Source organism: Canis aureus, chromosome 2 (assembly GCF_053574225.1).
Source record: "Canis aureus isolate CA01 chromosome 2, VMU_Caureus_v.1.0, whole genome shotgun sequence".
NCBI classification, from domain to species: domain Eukaryota; kingdom Metazoa; phylum Chordata; class Mammalia; order Carnivora; family Canidae; genus Canis; species Canis aureus.
In genome coordinates, this window is record NC_135612.1 from 4,226,165 (window position 1) to 4,242,448 (window position 16,284).

The 16,284-nt window shown below is 40.7% G+C and overlaps 1 protein-coding gene across 1 annotated transcript in view; it reads left to right on the top strand.

Annotated features, from left to right (window-relative positions):
• The window catches only part of FBXL17 (F-box and leucine rich repeat protein 17), a 496,367-nt gene that overhangs the window by 319,693 nt on the left and 160,390 nt on the right, over window positions 1–16,284 (top strand). The gene's annotated exons all lie outside the window — the stretch shown is intronic.

Consider the following 16,284-nt stretch of genomic DNA (forward strand, 5'->3'; position numbering starts at 1 on the left):
GTGAACCAAAAAAAAAAAAAGTGGCAAAATCATTTCGATCCATAAAATGGGGGAAAAGTATTCCCAGTGAAGCAGCAGTCAGTTGCTCTAGGATCTGAGATTCCACTGGATTACTGTTAAGCAGACCAAGAGCATGCTTGGTGTAATAGCACCACAAGGACGACATGAACAATCTGGGAAAATAAAAACACCCCAACAACTCTGGTCTTCCTTTTGTGAATTGTACAGTTTAGTGGATTTTTGAATTGTTACACAATTTCAGATGGAAGAGGAACCATATTTTTTTTTTTCCAGGACTTCACGGCCTCTGTACACCTTAAGCTGACCTGAATAAGGTGATAGAATTTAAGATTCTAAGGATAGAGGAGTACAGTGTTTGGCTGAAGACCAGACTCAGGGTGACTGGGCATGGGTGTTGGAAACTAGGCTCAATAACAAATATGGCCATATTCTATTTATATGAATATATAGCCCCCTGGCCATTAAGACTTTTTCCTCCTTCAAATAATTTTGAATGCATCCTTATAATTAATGTTTGATATTGGTTGTACTAGCTAGTAAGAGATATTTCCAAACTTACAGATATGTGCTCTGTATTAATTCTAGCAATAAACATGCATTTATTCTCCCTTGCAGGGATTTGTAGACATTAATTCTAATCAGTGATTAAAGATTACTTTAAAAAGGTTGAATATTTTGAAAGTTATATGGGATAATTGAATAATGTAGAAGTGTAAAATGACTTTTAAAAGCTCTCATACAGTTAATAACTTTGCAATTATTTCTTAGTGGTTTCCATTTTTAAATATTGATATGAAAAATAACAGTAACTCATAGAATTCTTACTGTATTTTTACATATTTGTGACATAAAGGTATCTTTTTCTTTCACTGAATACCAGACTTTGATCATGTAGGGTTTATGGTACTGTGCATAAAGTTATTAATATCTTCAAGTAATCTTTATATTATATATGAGAAACGTCCTTCAGATGTAGCAGGAATCCTCAAATACGTGCTTGCTACACCGTAGCATGGCTTACCATGAACTTTTATATATCTTGAACCTTAATTGAATACTTTCAAATCTTTGTGACTATTTTTCCTTGATCTTTACAAAGATTTCTTTAAATACCTGATATTTGGTTGCTTTACACAAATCAGTTAGATCATAGATGAATCACTGTATGTGAGACATAAATAAAATTTACGGTGGAATGAAAAAAGATAAACTGTCAGGTTAAATTTGCTTTAATCTTTTTTGTTCTGTTTTCACTTATGATTAGAAAAAAATGTTGACTTTGTCTCTTCAGCAGTACTAAGCATCTTTATGTTCATTTGACAGTGTCCATGGTTTCCAGCATGTTTCATTGAGGATTTTAATTTTATATGTATTATATGTAGCAATGAAAATCAGTAGATTGCAAGTTTCTTAAAATTGGGCAATTAACTTAAATAATTAGAATCTGTAAAGGAAAGAAAAGTCCATTATTTTTATCCCCAGTGATTGGAGAAAATTCTGCTGAGCAATCCAGGGTATATAGCTTTTACTATTTGCTGATTCATGCCAAAGTCCTAATCCAGTTCCTGGCAATATGTTTTTTACGGTGTTCTTGTTGATAGAATAAGCAGTCTACTTTTTAAGTCACAGCATTATATAATATCTTCCACCAAATATTCAGGTGGCTTTAGAAACCCTAATTGTAAAGCTTGGAGCTTATATAGGAGGTCATGGTTTGGCCAATTTGAAATTGGTTTCCAACTTCTGGTTTAACTTATGAGAGATGATGTAGAAGGCAACATATATAAGGTCATGTTGAGGGCCATATGAAATGACTAAGACCTCTTTCCTAAAGTTACCTGGTTATTGTTAACAGTTAGGTTGCTTCCAATAAAGATGATAAAAGATAGAATCAGTCATGAAGATCTCCCAAAGACCTAGCAGATAGAATGTTGCATATGGGCCAGATAGCAATTACAAAGAGTCTACTCCAAGATTTGTATAATGAGCAAATTATATCATATATATGTACTTTTAATGTTGGGTGCATTTAAAAAACTATGGAAATATAAGGATAAATTTTAAAATATTGATTAGTTTCCAATTATCTTTTGTCATTGTGTAAATATTTTCGTAAAAGAGTGGGGTGCTGGGTTGGCCCAGGTTGAAGAGCATCCTACTCTTGATCTTGGGGTTGTGAGTTCGAGACCTGTGGTGGGTGTAGAGATTGCTAAAAAAAAAAAAAAAAAAAAAAAAAAAAACCCAAAAACTAAAAAAAGATGTAAAAAGAATTATTATCATGAGAGGACTTTGGGATTTTTTTAATATTGAACTAGTCTTCATCACGTATTCACCAGAATGGCTAGAAGTCTGATAACATCAACACTGGTGAGGATGGGAAGCAGTACAACCTTCAAAAGTGTTTGTGAGAATGTAAAACTTTGGAAAGAGACTGGTAGTTTCTTCTAAAACTAACCCTCTACTAAATACATACTACTAATCCTCTATGACCCGGCAATACCAATCCTAGGTTTTTACCTATGAGAAATGGAAGCGTATGTACACAAAAAGATTGTACAGGAATGTTCCTAGCAGTATCAATCAGTGGCCTCCAAACTGCAAATGATTTACATGCCACATCTTCCAGAGAAGAATGGATAAAGAAACTATGCTGCCTTTGTATAACTGTCTGCCTTTGTGGGTGGGTAAGAGCATTGACTGGAAGGGGGCATGAGGGAAGTTGGTGGCGTGCTAGGTGGTGACCTTGATAGCAGTTCAAAGTAAACAGATATGTGTGTTTGTTGAAACTGATTGCATTTAAGACTTCTGCATTTCACAGTAGGTAAATTTTACTTAAAAAAGAAAGAACTGGGGATCCCTGGTATCTCAGCGGTTTAGTGCCTGCCTTCAGCCCAGGGCGGGATCCTGGAGACCCAGGATCCAGTCCCACATCAGGCTCCCTGGAGAAGCATGGAGCCTGCTTCTCCCTCTATGTCTCTGCCTCTCTCTCTCTCTCTCTCTCTCTTAAAAAAGAAAGAAAGAAAGAAAGAAAGAAAGAAAGAAAGAAAGAAAGAAAGAAAGAAAGGAAGAAAGAACCATGAAAAACATTGAAGTCTAGTCAATGATGTATATGCTGAAGTGGCTAGGAGTGAAATATACTAATGTCTGCAGTTACTTTGAGATGCATCAGAAAATAAAATAAGTTAGGGGCACCTGGGTGGCTCAGTGGTTGAGCATCTGCCTTTGGCTCAGGTCCTGATCCTCCTGCTTCTCCCTCTGCCTGTGTCTCTGCCTCTCTCTCTCTCTCTGTCTCTCATGAATAAATAAATAAAATCTTAAAAAAATAAATAAGATAAATTGATAGATAACTGGTTGGATAGAGAAATGGATGCATACTTCTGAGAGCAGATGTAGAAAATGTTAATTATAGAAGTTAGGGGCTTTCACTGAACAATTCTTCAAACTTTTTGGTATGTTTGAAAATCTCCATAGTAAAATGTTGGGGGGGGGGATTTATTATAAAAAAGACATACCTTCTAGAATTTATTTTAATTCAGGTTGAAGATACGGTTCCATTGTTTAACTTTTTCCTTTTTTGCCCTTTTCACAAATTAAGATTTTGTTTTATGCCGTGAGGTCATCTTAATTGCTTTTAGCTTGTTACCTTGAGCAGTCCTACTCCTCGGTGGCCACCTGTGTAATCCGGGGCGGCCTTGGGCCTGTTTGTCCGCCCGGGGTCACCTGCCACCGGGCCCTAACTCGGCAGCACAAGCGCGGTAGGGGGAGGCGCAGAGGCCCCCAGGGATGGGGGGAGGCGGAGGTGGGGTGCGCCGAGGCTCCCCAGGGAGGAGCGGGGGGGGGGGCGGGGGGGGGATGGGTTAGGAGGCCTCAGGCCTCGGACCGGGAGACCGAGACCCGCCCCTGGAAGCTCCCTCCCCTCAAGCACATCCTGGGAAAAGGGGGGGCTTTTCCAACAGCCAAAGGGAAAGAACCTACTAAAAAATTGGATTCCCGGGATGGTAATGAAGAGGAAATGAAAAGTTGCCGGGAAGCCGCAGGGACTGGGGACTGGCGTAGAGGTCAAGGTGAGCCGCCCCGGGCAGGCGCAGAGGACAGGTGCCCTCGGGGCTCCCGCCCCCGCCCGAAGCGCAGGCCCAGGCGCGCCCGCAGATGGCTCAGCCGCCCCGACGGCTCGCTGCCCGCCGTCGGCGCCCAGGCCCCCCCCCCGAGGCTCCCCCCAGGCTCTCCCCCACCGTATTGAGGCTCCCCTCCCCTGTAAGGCTCCCCCATGAGGTCCCCCTCCCCCCCGTGAGGCCCCCGTGAGGCTCTCCTACCCCCCATGAGCTCCCCATCCCATGAGGCGGCCCTTCCCCCACGAGCCCCCCTCCTCCCCCCATGAGCTCCCCCTCCCCCCCATGAGCCCCCCTCCTCCCCCCATGAGCCCCCCTCCTCCCCCCATGAGCCCCCTCCTCCCCCCATGAGGTTCCCCTCGCCCCGAGGCCCACTCCTCCCCCCGGAGGCCCCCTCCCCGCAGGTGCTCCCCGACGCAGGCTGCAGGCCCCCTCCCCCTGCACCCCGCGGCCCCGGGGGGCCCACACCGGCCGAGGGGCGGCTCGAGGGGCCGAGTCAGGAGGTGCTCGGGCCCGCAGCCAAGGGCAGTGCGCCTTAGTGTTTGTGAGAGAGAAGCTTGCCTCGTGCCTCTGCCTCCGGCGGTTCTAGAAGGAAGCCCATGTGCAGGCACCGCCGCGGGGCCTCGAGGTCCCAGCCCCGGCCTCAAGCCCGGCCCCAACCCCAAGCCCGAGGCCCGGGCGTTGGCCGTCTCGCCGCGGGGCCCAGCACGGAGAGCCGGGCGCTGGGGGCCGTCGGGGTGCCCCCCCCAGGCTCCAGGGAAGGAGCCCCGCACCCGCCCGGGCCGTCGCTCCCGTCCCCGGGGGACCTGCCTCCTGCCCCGCCCCTGCCCGCGGCCAAGCTCTCGCTCCGGGGCCGCCCGCACGGCCAGGGCCGTCTCCCCATCCCAAGACCCGCAAGGCGGTCACCTGCAAACTGCACACACGGCCCCTCGTCGGCCGTCGTGGGGCTGCTGCAGGCAGCGGTGCTGAGCCCCGAGTCCTGGGCCGGACGAGGAAAGTCAGCAACAGTCAGGTGCCCCCTGTGCCGGGCTGTCCCCGTGCTAGGCTGTCCCCGTGCCCCGGGCTGTCCCCGTGCACCAGGCTGTCCCCTGTGCCCCAGGCTGTCCCCTGTGCCCGGGGCTGTCCCTGTGCCCCGGGCTGTCCCCGTGCACCAGGCTGTCCCCTGTGCCCGGGACTGTCCCTGTGCCGGGCTGTCCCTGTGCCCCCGGCTGTCCCCGTGCCAGGCTGTCCCTGTGCCCCGGGCTGTCCCTGTGCGCCGGGCTGTCCCTGTGCCAAGCTGTCCCCGTGCCCTGGGCTGTCCCCATGCCCTGGGCTGTCCCCGTGCCAGGCTGTCCCTGTGCCCCGGGCTGTCCCCGTGCCCCGGGCTGTCCCCATGCTGGGCTATCCCTGTGCCCTGGGCTGTCCCCGTGTCAGGCTGTCCCCTGTGCGCCGGGCTGTCCCCGTGCCAGGCTGTCCCTGTGCCCCGGGCTGTCCCTGTGCCCCGGGCTGTCCCCTGTGCGCCGGGCTGTCCCCGTGCCAGGCTGTCCCCGTGCCAGGCTGTCCCTGTGCCCCGGGCTGTCCCTGTGCCCCGGGCTGTCCCCTGTGCGCCGGGCTGTCCCCGTGCCAGGCTGTCCCCGTGCCGGGCTGTCCCTGTGCCCCGGGCTGTCCCCATGCCAGGCTGTCCCTGTGCCCCGGGCTGTCCCCGTGCCGGGCTGTCCCTGTGCGCCGGGCTGTCCCCGTGCTGGGCTGTTCCATGCTGGGCTGTCCTGTGCTGGGCTGTTCCTGTGCCGAGCCGTCCCCGTGCTGGGCCTTCCTTTCACTAAGGGAGAAAATGGATTTCGCATGAGCTTGTTGAACCATAAATTTCTTTCCTGCATATGCCAACTATTAAAGCCCAAGTGCTAGTGCTCTGAGAAGTGTACGTTGGGAAATTATATTTTCTTCTAAATAATCCTGTCTTCTTGGTGTGGAGGACAGTAAAGTTGACAAGATTGTGAATTCCCCTTGGGAAGAGGCTTGGCTGCTCCATCTTTGTGTCCCTATCGTTAGGGACAGAGTAAGGGTTCCTAAATGTTTGTCAAATAACTAAAAGAGCCTTTGCAAACATCTACCCTTGGAGGTAGATATTGTAATTTCTATTTTACAGAAAAGATTTAGAAAAGTTGAATTACATTCCCAGCACCAGGACTGTGTATACACACCTACATACACACTCACACAACTTTGACAGCCTGAGCATCTGAAACACATTTCCATTATCTGTAACTGATTGATTTTGTGCATGAAACATTAAATTTTAGTAGAATTCCGACGTAGCTAAATCTGTTTTATTATTACACGGTGTTATTAATCACAGGCGGTATAGTTTTAATTTTTTTTTCTTTTTTCTTTTTTTTTTTTAAGATTTATTTATTTATTTATTTATTAGCACCACCTTCAGCCCAGGGCCTGATCCTGGAGACCCGGGATCAAGTCCCACGTGGGGCTCCCTGCGTGGAGCCTGCTTCTCCCTCTGCCTGTGTCTCTGCCTCTCTCTCTCTCTGTCTCTCATGAACAAATATATAAAATCTTTAAAAAAAGAGAAAGCTTTTCAAAATCATAACCCACTTGTAGAGGCTTTTCAGGAGTGAATTATGTTGCTCCCTTCAGGGTGAATATATCCCTGACTTACTATTTTACTATCCATATTTCTGACCTTTCTTCCCTTCAATATATCTTTCATAGTTTTGTACGCATTTCTAGTGAAATAAGGCTGAATATATGTAAACATAAAATAAATTCAGGTCCTTTACTAGTGATGAATTATATGAATGTATTGTTACATATTCATTATTACATATATGTTTGTAACAGGAGTTATTGCATATATGTAACAAGAATTATTGTATATATATAATATATAGTATGTTACATATTTGTTGTATTGTTATGTATTGTGTGTATTGTTTTCTTCTTTTTCCTCTTTATAATATTCTTTCCGCAACCTTAAGTCAAGCCACTAATCCAACTAGTACATCCCTGAGTTTATTTTATTTTTTTTCATCCCTGAGTTTATATCACATTTTCTGACTTTATATTTCACCTTTTTAAAACTATGAGATGGCATTGAATTGCCATTATTTTCCCCAAAGCCCCAAATCTTGCCAGATGGCCTAAGTGTGTTCTGTGTCAGATGACTATGTATTTACGTTTCAGTAAAAGATCACAAAAAGGGATTTATCCTCTATTTTTTTAAAATAAAATTCTATCATTACCAGGGCAGCACTCATGATACTCTCAGGACCCGTGGAAGCACAAAACTGAGTGATTGATTCTAAGCACATTTATCTGACATCCCTTTTAAACACCTGGCATTGCTCGTGCCTCTTTATTCCACTAATGACTTTTAAAAGAAATAAACTCTCTTCTCAATTCTCAGTCTTGCTTTTTCTTCAGAATAGCAGAATGGCTACTTGAGAGAAGTAGTTGTGTGTGTGTGTGTGTGTGTGTAGAGCAGGAATCTAAATACTGTTTGTCCATTTTGCTCCATGATTTGTTCCTTACGCAGACAGAACCGTAACTACAATGGACAGTAGAACACTGAGAAATATGCCAGGGATGTGCTGTCCATTTTGATCTATCATTTAAAATAACAGAAAGCTGAGCCCTGGGTTTGGGAGTGTTGCTGGCTGTCAGACGTGATGTTGCCTGCAAGGTACCCACTGTCTGAAGCAAATGGTGAAATGATCCTTCCTCCCTCTTCATGCTTTTGCAACTTTCCACAAGGGGAAACTGGGTAAGGCTTCCCTCCATGGCTTCCATCCGTCTTAGGCACTGGTTTCATTGGCTTTCCACCAGCCTCCCCAGGATCAAAGAGATGCAATTTTTTCCCTTCACAGGAAATCGACTGATGATCAGTCCCAGCAAAGCAACCTGGATTTTAGTGATTATAGTATTTCGAGAGGTAGGCTGCTAAAATTCCTTCACTAAGTGCATTTATAACAATTACATTTTTGTTGACTTAATGACAGTATTGGTAAGGGAAAATGTATTTGTTAAGAAATTATATTCACATATATATATATATATATATACACATACATGCATACATACATACATACTCTTTTGAATATAAATTAAATGGTTGATGAGATGAGAGTCTTTTCATTGATGGATAAAGAGAGAATCCTCTAGAAGTATATTTTATAGGCAAATGGGCTTTATATTAGGAGTCATTGAATTGGCCTGGTACCAGAAAAACTAATAAGGAAGTTTCAATAGTCTTTCCCTGGAATTTCTAAATTTCATTCTGTTGTATTTACTTAAATGTTGTTTAAGAAGAAAATTTGGAGGGCTTTGTTTCTCTATCCTTCAAATAGATAAAAATTAACTGAAACTAGCCATCCTCCTTGTGTTGGGATTTACAAAATGTAAACTGCATACTTTTCACGAGTTAATTTTTGGTTGATGCCCCTTATTGTCATGTGTAGAAATATGTGGACTGCTTTTTTTTTCTTTTTTTGAAAAAGAAGTGTAATTCTTATTTCCTTTTAAGTGAAAAAGTAATCTCTGTGTAAATTCAAGGAACCAAAACAACCAAACATGACCTTCTTCCTCTCTTTCCTGTAAATGTTAGAGCAAAGATTACTTTACCTCTGACGTGAATGATATGTAATGCTATGGGAGAAAATAAGAATAAAGCAATGGCAGTTTCAGAGCTTTGGAAATATGTTTTATGAATTCAGCAGTGATGATACTTAGGCCTTAGTGGGTTCAGAGTTCAACCTAGCTAAATATTAGTAGAGTCAAATTTATGTAATGTCCCCTGCCCTCTCAAGCCCATGTGGTCTTTCTTTTTTCCTCTTTGTGAATGAATTATGTGGGTTACTTTGTTCTCACACCTCCCTTTTCCCAGCTCCCTAATCTAGAACTCCTTCCTCATCCCTTCTTTTATAGAAACTAGCAAGAAGCACATGCTTTTCTCTCAATTGCAGAATTCGTTTTATGTGACGATTACCAAAAATCACCGGTAAAAATTCTCCTATTGACTTTTGATCGGGTCAGAAATTTTCTAAGTTTAAAAATTAATGACAAAGTACAGGCTACCTGAGGATGAGTGCTTGCAGTATATGGAAAACATTTGGAATGGAGAATGTTGACCTCTTTTCCTTGCTATCTAATTATAAGCTTTCAAAGATATCAAATTAGGTGCCCTCTTCATTGCATTTTAAAATAATTTATTTCTTTCCTTATCACCAAAACCATTTCTCAAACAAAATTTTGAATAGTACATTTGGATGTTTAGAATCCTTGTTAGCCAAAGTGAAACCATTCTTTCGACTTTTATAAATTGTCTTTACCTACTGTGTTTTATAGTCTTCTGAGAATTTGGCTTATCCAAAAAGATATTGTGTGCCTTCCCAAGTGAGAAGGAAACCTTTTGTCAGCATCTTGTCTGAGTTAACTCCTTGGCTACACAGGTCATGGGAGGTCTATGTTGAACATTAGTCTTTGGCTCTATCACAAAACTGGTATTGAAGCACAGGCCAGCTCCCAGAGTACAGAGGTTAAAGAGGCAATTAGTCACTACAAAGCCGACTTGTGGCGTCTTCTGGTAAGGAAGTACTTAACTCTTTCCTGAACGATGCCTCAAATCTCATCTCCTGGGTGCTTTTATATTCCATTAAAATAATTTAGTGTTCAGTCTTACCCATTTCAAAATCAAAGGTGAGCGTAAAGTATATGCTGTCTCTTGAATTGAGACTTTCTTATCAATAGCAGTTAGGGTAAATGGGGCAGAAATGGGCAGAGAGATTATTAACAATTTTACGTTTAATAATCCACCTGAATTTCATTTTAGTGTTTGCAAGCCTAATAATCTCCTTGAAATATTTATAGCTTTACCACTGAAGTTGTTATTTATCATTGATGGTGGTGGTGGGCCTTGGTTTGGAGCTTGCCAAAATCTTGCCTCACTTTTTTTTTTTTTTTTTTTACAGAAAAAGAGTGGCCTCTGATGAATTATAATTCACTAAACTGGACCATAGTTTTATATGTTTTTATATTCCTCAGTTTTTTTTTAAAGAGCCTGGGCTTCTGCTTCTACACAATAAATTTTTGTAAGATGTAGGATAATAAAACCTTCTCTTTTGTCCTCTATCTTAAAATATGCCGAGAACCCATAAAGATAGCACCGGTCTTAACTGTATCAACATTGTGCAGTGCCTGGATTCTCCCAGTTATTGGTCATAAATTGATGGAACCCCAAAAAGCTTAAAGGAAGGAGGAAGAGACTTAACTTTTCCTATTTTGTTGAAAGTAACTATATTTTTCCCCGTTGAAAAATGAATAAACTGCTGAATTAGGAAGTCTTGCCTTTATATTTCCCTCCCCCTTTCTTTTCTAGCATTTCCTTTAGTCCTGAAATATAATTATTTTTAGTGATACGTTTTTCTGCCCCGAGGTGGGAATATTATTATCAACAATAACAAAGATAAATAGTAGATGATCTATCAAGGTTATAAGTGTTATGTCCATCATTTTATAATAATGCGGCTTTCCGATTATATCTTTTAGTATTTCTAACACAGAGTTGCACTCAATAAAACATGGTTGAATTACATAAATAAAAGCTTAGAGTCTTTTTCTGCCTCTTGCATATTTTGAGGAATGCTTAGAAGAAGTGAGCTCAAATCATCATGTAATGATTGAGTGTAGTTGTGGTAAGAGTATGGAACCATGGCTAAAATTAAAAGCAACACTTTGGGATAAATATATCTGAAATATTAAAGCCAAAGCCAAGTTTATCACAAGTTTAATCCCCCACCCCCACCCCCCGACTTTGGAAGGGGCTTTAACCATATTGTTTCTAGTAGCTTAAAGAAGATGTGCATTTTTAAAATAGTGCGGGCTTCATTCTATCTGAAAAACATGATTAAAATACTATATGAAACATTTGAATGAAATTAAAACATGTATTACTAAATGAAGAAACAAAAGTATTTCTGTAAGAGCTGGTTTGTAGTGGTCCTTCCTAAATATATCGGAAAATATTATTTTGCTGTTGTATTACTCCGTTTTTCAGGGCTGACTTCTACTTACCCTCCAGTTGGGAACCCTACCTGATGTTAGAGACACTTAGGGGAAGGGTGGTCCACAACGAATCAGCAATGACAGCATCTGCTCTGCCTCCCTCAAAGATGTGACACCTCTGTTGGCAAAGGTGCAAACCTGTAGAACTTAAGTTTCTGTAACATTTCAATTTATAGGCCACTTATTGTAGTTAAGTCTCATTTAGGAAAAAAAAATACTATTCTCATTTTGTAAACTTTCACTATCTCTGTGTGACAAAATGGGTATCAGTTCCCCACTGTTTTTAAGTAGCAAATGCCTAAATTAATCTTAGATTCACTAATCAGATATTGGCTTTCTGGAGAATAACATTTGGTAAGTGAGAACTTAATGAGTGTCCCAAGATAACTGTTGTTAACTGGTGGCGCTGGTGACATTTTGCATGTCACTGCTAGTCTTTGCCCCAGTGGTATATTAAGAACATGCTTTGAGCAAATGCTTTAGCATTTTCACCACAAGTCAACCTTTTTTTTTTTTTTTTTAAATCTCTCTTGCAGTGAACATCTCTTCTATGAGAATATTTTTTTCTGTGAAAAATTGACTTGTGTATATATCTGGTACTGTGTTGTTAATGGGATAGAATAGAAGAATGTTTACAAGAAAGTGTATCATAAAATACAAAGAGCACACAGCATATCATTTTGATGCCTTTTGTCTTTCATTTGTCATTATGGGCAGTTGTTTAAGCTAAAGACAGCAATAACTACTACATATTCTTTCTGTGAGGTTAAGGTGTCATATTACTAAAAAAATAACTATAAACATAATGCTTATAGATGAAATTATAGTCACCTGTAATAAGGGGAAATGTACCATTATTAATAGATTATTAAATTGATTCGTCTTGCACATGTTTACCTATAAATATCTTTTTTTGTGTAGATAGAAAGTTTTTATATAGGACATCTTCTAAAAGCAGGATATACCTGTAAATCATGCCAATTCATTTGCTACACTGGGATCGGATTATTCTTCAGTAAAACTCAATTTGAGGATTTAGAAAAATCAATCAAATATCATTATTCTTTCTATATGATGCCAAATTGTGTTTTGGTGACCTCTGCTATCACTTAAATGACCTGAAGTCAGGATGAGCGCTCGTGGCACAGCATTGGACTAAGTTTGCTCCCTTGTTGCTCTCTTTAGATCGTGTAAATCCTTTTTATTCTTTTTTCATTTGTATGTGTCTGTGACTTGCAGCTTCTTATGCTTTTATCCATTTATAAGCTGTATAACATAGGGTGGCTTATTCGCTTGTTTAGTTTCAAGAAATGATGAAAATGAAGTTCTATTCCTTAAACCCCCCGATAGATCACTTTTACAGTGTGTTTGCATTTCAGGAGTTTTAAGGTTTGATCTACATGTTTATTCAGTCTTGAATGTATCTAGGTCCCCGTTGTACTTATTTGCCAATTACTTTGCAGCCCTTTTCATAGTTTTTGTTCTAAATCTGTGGGGTTGTTTTTGTCTTATTGCATTTTCCCTCTGCTTGAAGATATATCTATTATTCAAATATAAAAGTGACTTAGGAAAGAACATCCTAAAGTTTATTTAGAAATTCACCAAGCCCATACTAATGCATCTCTAATGGGGACATTTCTTTCCACACCTCTAAGGTGATTGAGCCTGTCCTTTAAAGTGAGATTTGCAAACCAGTGTCTGGCAGCTCCAATTAGCTTCTTTTGGGTTTGAAGCACATCACAAACAGTAACAAGGTCTCCTAGGACACTCCTCTCGCAAGCAATGTAGTCATATTTCCTCATTAGTTCTTTTCAATTGTCACTAATGCCATGTTCCAGCTTTTGAGTAGGAGACAAAAAACATAAAAATTTGGTATGTATGTAGAATGGGCCATTGTTTTCCATAATTCAAGGATCTTTTGAATTCCTTTGATAGTTTTGAAGCTTACACAGCTTAATTCATTAACCTTTACCCTTCACATAAATCAGGTGATTAGGAATCTATTGCTAAGGAGACAGATTTTCCCTCTACTGAAACTAAGTAAATGCCTTCTGGTCTTAAAAAAAATTCCTATATAGCTGACAAAAGTAACCTTTCTGTTGCTTTTCAGATTTCATCAGATATTTCAGGTGCATTTTAGAAGATTATCAAAAGCAAGTGAGCATAACATTGTGTTAATACAAATCATAATTCGGGATGCTTTCGATACTTTGGAGCAGATTTTCTTGCTTTTTGGGATTCTAGGAGAGTTTATATGTATATATGTATGTGTACACACACATCATACACACTCAACAGCTGTTACTCAAGAATTTACAGTGGTTGCGATTTTAAAAAATTTCTTCAAGAGCACCTGGGTGGCTCAGTCGGTTAAGCGACCGACTCTTGATTTCAGCTCAGGCCATTATCTCAGGGTTGTGAGATTTAGCCTGCCTCAGGCTCTGCACTGCGCACAGAGCCTGCTTAAGATTCTGTCTCTCCCTCTCCCTCTGTCCCTCCCCACTCCCTCTCATAAATAAGCCAATAAATTAATAAATAATTAATTCCCTCTGTAGCCCCTCTCTCTCCCCCCTGGGCCCCATGAGCACACTCTCTCTCTCTCTCTCTCTCTCTCAGCAGCAATTTTACCCCCCTTTGGAACCCTGTCAAATCATAAAAAGAAAGCAAATAATTTGAGAGGAGGCAATTCAGAATAAACTAAAATATATTGAACCTAGGATATTTGATTAGGAGAAACTCTTCATATAGGCCCTCATGCTATAGAGAATGAGAATATGGGGTTTCAAAGGAGGTAGGTGGTTCTGTGGTTCCGCGGAGGTTAAGAATGGAGTGGATTTCTCCAGATTTTTTATTTTTTATTCCTTCTTGTTAAGATACATCTCACTTTATTTCTCAGAATTTGGGAAAATAGTTTAGTAGGCTTGTGTTTGACGTTCACGGACCATTCTAAGAATATTTGATATTCTGCAGTTTTCCACTGTGCCATTTTCCCATTATTAGTTTCACCTTAAGAATCTTACAGATTGTTACTTTCCTTAAGGATATAGTTCTTTTCCCAAGTTTTAGAATTCTTTATGTTGTCATGCATGAAATGAAAAATCTTTGAATGTACTGACCCATAGAGGATGTCAGTCATATGATATTCTGAGGTTTATCCTTAGGGATGGTGGGAACAGGTAGGGTGAAGAGTGGGGAAAATATGAATTCTAGATTCTGAGTTTAGAGACTCATGGCTTGTCATGACAAAAGTCTAATTTATCATTGAAGTTAATGGATATTCTCCTATGCGTTACCTGTGAATAGGAGAGAGGATGGAGAAACAAAGATTTTACATGTGGCCTTTCACTCTCACTCTTCCTTTTTTTCTTTCTTTCTTTCTTTCTTTCTTTCTTTCTTTCTTTCTTTCTTCCTTCCTTCCTTCCTTCCTTCCTTCCTTCCTTCCTTCCTTCCTTCTTTCCTTCCTTCCTTCCTTTCTTTTCTTTCTTTCTTTTTCTTTCTTTCTTTCTTTCTTTCTTTCTTTCTTTCTTTCTTTCTTTCTTTCTTTCTCTCTCTCTTCCCTCCTTTTCTCTTTCTCTTTCTCTCTCTCTTTCTCTTTCTCTTTCTCTTTCTCTTTCTCTTTCTCTTTCTCTTTCTCTTTCTCTTTCTCTTTCTCAAAGTAGGCTGCACACCCAGTGTAGAGCCCAGTGCAGGTCTCAAACTCATGACTGTGAGATCAAGACCTGAGCCAGGATCAAGAGTCAGACACTTAACTCACTGAGCCACCCAGGCTCTCCTCTCACTCTCCTTCTTAAAGATTGTCACTTTACAAACATTTCTCTATTTTATTGGTACCATTTAAAAAATACCTTTACATAAGTACCTATAGTTAAAAAGTTTCAATAAGCTTTACCATCTTGTTTTGTTGCCTGCATACCTAGTATACTGCGAACTGGGAAGTGCTCTGATGTTAATATGCTAAAGGTCATGACTAGAGCCAAGATCCTTTTAAAACAGGGAAGAATTATTTAGAGTAAATGCAGTCCATAGACTAGGTGATGTTCATGTACTTCCTGTAAATACATACTATAATGGACTCTCAGAGTTTCAGGAGGAAAGGTTAGTCACCATGTGGGTCTCTGCAGGTTGCCTGGAAAGTAGACCTGAACTAATCACCAGGTTTCAGGCACTAGCCAATTGGTGTGAGGTTCCCTTTCCATCAATTTACAGTAACAGGACAGCACAAACCATTTCCACTTTCAATTCTCAAAACAATAGCTATTTTAGCTATTTATTTGAACCATTCAATTTCGTGTAATATTATTATTATGTTAAGAATTTCAGTCCAGATTCACAGAACTTGAGGTTTCTTTCTCTCTTCAAATATCAGTTCTTGGAATGATGTGATATTTACATTTTAAAAAATTAACTTTTGCTACAAGTCTTCCAAGGAATGTTTTTTCCTCCATGAATTTTTATTCAAGGAATACTTCTGTGTTGTGCGTTAACGTGTAGCACACTGGCTGTGATTACAGGATAATTAAGACTATTTGGAAAATCTTATGCAACTGGACTTTTTAAAAACAGCAAAAATCCTAGATGATTCTTTGTAGAAGCAAAGTGCTTTTCTCTTATATTTCTTTTCTCTTTTTTTTTCTAACAGATATTCACTGCTTATTTCTTAATCATATGTTACCTCTTGGCTCTTGCCTTATGAATAAGCTAAATTTACTTACAATATCTGTTCGTAAAAACTTCCCTCTGACACACATGAAGGAAACCTGATGCTCATGGCGTTTCATCAGTTTTTAGAGAATTTTCATCTGGTGATTGATTATCTTATTTTATATGAATACTGGTTCTTGTTGCCTATGAAATAGTATTTGATCTGGCTTTTACAGTGAAATCAATTTGTGTTATTTGCTCTTTGTAGTGGGCTCTGTGTGTCTTTAATGTTCCTGTGTGCTTGTAGTCTACAAGAAGTAGGAATGCAGATAGAATATTGCATTTGTGTAGTTTTTTTCACAATCAAATGTAAAATCAGGCATTTCAGACTATTTGGAAAGAACGTGAGAACAAAATAAACGACACAAACATTATTTCTGTACTGACTTACTTAAGTCCTAAA